General features: G+C 40.4%; 1 long non-coding RNA gene across 1 annotated transcript; it reads right to left on the bottom strand.

Moving 5' to 3' along the window:
• Positions 1 to 1,697: 1,697 nt before the first annotated feature.
• On the bottom strand, positions 1,698 to 2,828 carry LOC119087289. Its single transcript, XR_005090710.1, has 2 exons — positions 2,496 to 2,828; positions 1,698 to 1,878 (listed from the first exon to the last, which is right to left on the bottom strand). It is a non-coding gene; the product is annotated as an uncharacterized LOC119087289 (long non-coding RNA).
• Positions 2,829 to 4,315: the final 1,487 nt, after the last annotated feature.

Genomic DNA, 4,315 nt, shown 5'->3' with positions numbered 1-4,315 from the left:
TGAATATCCACCAAAACTGTTGAACACAGTAGCATTGCTGGGTAAACAATGGAGTTTATAATACTGTTTGTTGTCTGGGTGAGTTGGGGTCAGTTGAAGTTATTGGCTTAATTTCTTGTAAGACTCCATGAATGATTTCTGTAAAGTATCCCACTCCTTCGCCATGTGATTCTTCCTGGGAAGTCAATAAAAGAGAGCACAACAAAAGGGACAGACACTCACATTCACACACAGGGACAGCCACAGGGACAGACAGACACTGACAGACATAGGGACAGGCACAGACTCTGTTAAAAAACAGAGACAGGGACAGACAGACTTCTTCAGACAGGCACAGACTCAGAGTCATGTACCAGACAGATGAGGGAAGACAGAGAGCTTGAAGTAGAAAATCCAAACCTGGACTCGTTTTTGGTTGAAGGACTCCAAGTGGAAGTGTGTTTCTTTCTTTCCTTAACACAGCACTGATGCAGTATCGTAATCTGAGTTAATGGCTGATGCGTTGAGTCCATACAGTAGGCTCTCTATTGTTGTTTTGTTCAAACTACATGGCATCAAGCTGCCTTCTAAATACTCAGGCTTATACCTGTCCATTAGGGCAACTATCATCCCTCATCAGAGACATTTATTTATGCAGTGGGCTGTGGTGAATGCACAGAATCACACCTGGCCAAACTTTAGAGAATGCAAAACTATGAAATGCTCAGATCTCAACAGGATGTCTGAGTCACACCCTCCAAGAATCAGGGACTACTTTGGAAGAGGGAGGCAGAGGTTGTAGATGATTTCTGTGCAAGGGTGTCCAGGACACTATGATCTTCATACAGTGAGGGGCTCATAAGGCCCCACCCCTCAGTGAGGGACTTTGTGCAGTGAATGTATGCTGGGGGATGGGATGTCATCAAATTAAAGGAAAAGGAAATGCAGGTAAGCAACCACACTTGAACTCTATGGATGTTAAGGACAATATGGCACTTTGGGGGGTGTTTTTACTTGTGTTTGAGCAGTTTGAATATGTAAACCTCAACAAGGCTGGTTTGTGACTTGGAAAATCCATTAAAATTCATTGATACCTGTTATGTCCAAAGAAAACTCCAGTTCCCAATATTCTAAGGGCAGGCCCAACCTGGACTTTAGGAGGATTTCTGGAAGGTAGCTAGAAGCCAACATTCCTCAAAAACTTGTGAAGCTCTGCCCAAAGATGTCATTTCTCTTATGACTGGCAGTAGAGAAAATGGCTGCCTGTGGTATGTATTACCATAATGAGGCCCATGCTAGCCTCCAGGCTCCTTCAGTGTCACAAGTACTTGTTATGCATTTCAAAGTCTATGCTAGTGTCCTAGGTCCTCTCCCCTCCTCCCCTCCCCTAAACTCCCTCTAGTCCAAAAGCATCCCTTCCCACAGCTTCTCAGTGTCTTTGTGTCTCTGTCTCCTCCTGTCTCCATGTTCCTCTCCTTCTCTCTCTCTCTGTCTCCTCCTCTGTTTCTTTCTCTCTCTCTTCCTCTCTGATCTGTTTCTGTCTATCATTAGCCAGGTCCAGTTAGCTGACTATGTACAGCCAACATCTCCTTCTGCTTTGGACATTCCAGATGACTCTATCTGTTCTATCTCTGTATCTATAATAAAATCCTCCCCCTTAAACACATAACTGAGAGGTCAGGTGATCAGTTTGTACAATACCAAGAAACAGCTTAAAATATTTGCATAATGCATTTTAATGGGAAAATATTACAAACACATACAGAATTCAATATATACTGTGTCACCTTTCAGATAAATATTTAAATTTACAATTTCTATTTTTTATAAAATCTTCCTTACAGATTGATACTTGATGTGTTCTTCTTTTAAAGAATTAATGTTCTGCTACAGCAGCAACTGCAAAGAAAAGCAAGAATTATCAGTTGCATCAAGAACAACCCTGGTGACATCGTCAGGATCAGCAGGAGCAGTGGCATCATCAGTAGAATCTTATGTAGTGACATTAGTATCATTGTGTTGGAGAAGGTGTGAGAATGTGGAGCCTTATTTTGTTGGTTTTATTCTCAGATGTTGCTTCTTTTGGAGTGTTTGTTTCCAAGAAGATGCCCTCCTCATAAGTCACAGTGTATGGAAACAAAAAGAGAAACTAATATTTAACAGTTATATTTCTCTGCTTAGCCATTCAGAAAACACAAGATTCACATTAGGAGTGTAAGTAATTCCCTCATTCTAGAATAGGAGACAACCATGAACCTACCAACTTTACTTGGGCAGTTTTGTTGGACTAAACTGTTATTTTTTTATTTTATTTTATTTCAACTGTTATTTTTATGTGATGTGTTTTCAATATTATTGGAAAAAAATGAATCATTTTTTTTCTGGTGCTAGGAAATGCTTAAAAGTTCATTATAAAGCATGAAATTTATTAATTATATATACTAGTGCCAAAGATAATGAGATTTCGAGTCCAAAAATCTTCAATCATATTAAACAATTTCTGTGGTCTAACTTACCTTTTTCATTCTTTTAGTTGCTGGGAGCTCTTCGGAACACTCGGTGGACTAGTTGTCATGTCCTTGACATAAACAATAGGATGAGTGCTAGCAACCACACCACGGGTATGATCAGGAGCAACCACACGTCTGTTACCAGAGGAGGAATAGATTTAGTAGAGGTGTTCATTGTACAGCTGCTGTCGTCAGCTGTATTTACAGAATCAAAAATTTGGTTGCTCTCCTGTGTAGGTTCTGGAGTGTCACATGGGACATGAACAAGAGAAGATTCCTGATCCGTAGTGAATCTACCACACTTGTGTTCTGCTCTAAGACAAGCTTCAAGAACTGGGTCAGCACTTATTACCATAAGTTTAAAGTAAAATTTGAAATCAAGAATGATGAGACCTACAATAATTCTTTTATAATTCAGTAATGTTTTAGCTATCCAATGTTTTCTGTATTTCCATATGAAACTGAGAATGGTCGTTAAAAGATATGGAAAGAATTGTATTGTAATTTTGAGACAGATTACTTTGAATCTGTAGATTGCTTTTGTAGGATGGCCATTTTTAGATGTTAATTCTACTGATCCATGAGCATGGGAGATCTTTTTTGTTTTGTTTTGGGTTTTTGTTATTTTTTTTTCCTTCGGGTGGGTTCTGGGAATACCTGAGTGTGACAAATATGATAATGTATATTGTATGAAATAAGTTTTGATAAAATTATTTATAGTAATTGCAACAATTTACTGTGGACAGGAACTTATTATAGAAAAATGTGATAAAAAATCCATAATATTTGAAAAATCTCTATATATGTGTAATAAAATTGATTATATTTACATTCCTGGTATATGGATATCTCCTTTTTTATAATTTAATTTAATTTTACATATGAGCCACAGATTCCCTTATCCAAGCCTACCCACCCACCCACACCCACCCCCACCCCACCTTCCCCCAGCCTACCCCTATTCCCACCTCCTCCAGGGCAAAGACTCCCCTGGGGATTGAGTTCAACCTGGTAGATTCAGTTCAGGCAGGTCCAGCCCCCTCATCCAAAGGCTGAGCTAAGTGTCCTTGCAAAAGCCCCAGGCTCTAAACAGCCAGTTCATGCACTGAGGACAGATCCCGGTCCCACTGCCTGGATGCCTCCCAAACAGTTCAAGCTAATCAACTGTCTCACTTATCCAGAGGGCCTGATCCAGTTGGAAGCTCCTAAGCTATTGGTTCATAGTTCATGTGTTTCCATTTGTTTGGCTATTTGTCCCTGTGCTTTTTCCAATATTGGTCTCAACAATTCTCATTCATACAAACCCTCCTCTTTCTCACCAATTGGACTCCTGGAGCTTCACCTGGGGCCTGGCCGTGGATCTCTGCATCCAGTTCCCTCAGTCATTGAATGAGATTTCTAGCACAACAATTAGGGTGTTTGGCCATCCTATCACCAGAGCAGATCAGTTCAGGCTTTCTCTCACCCATTGCCAGTAGTCTATTGTGGAGGTATCTTTGTGGATTTCTATGGACCTCTCTAGCACTTTACTTCTTCCTATTCATGTGGTCTTTATTTATCATCATCTCTTATTTCTTGTTCTCCCTCTGTGTTCTTGATCCAGCTGGGATCTCCTGCTCCCCTAAGCTCTCTTTCCCTCAAAACTTGCCCTTCATTACCCCCACTCACGTCCAGGTTGTTTATGTAGATCTCATCCATTTCTCTGTCATTGGGCGATCCCTGTGTCTTTCTTAGGGTCCTGTTTTCCAGGTAGCCTCCCTGGAGTTCTGAGTAGCAGTCTAGTCATCTTTGTTTTACATCTAGTATCCTTCTGAGTGAGTACATAC

Source organism: Peromyscus leucopus, chromosome 1 (genome assembly GCF_004664715.2).
Source record: "Peromyscus leucopus breed LL Stock chromosome 1, UCI_PerLeu_2.1, whole genome shotgun sequence".
NCBI classification, from domain to species: domain Eukaryota; kingdom Metazoa; phylum Chordata; class Mammalia; order Rodentia; family Cricetidae; genus Peromyscus; species Peromyscus leucopus.
Note: the sequence above shows the minus strand (reverse complement) of the source record. Positions and strands in the feature narration are given on the sequence as shown.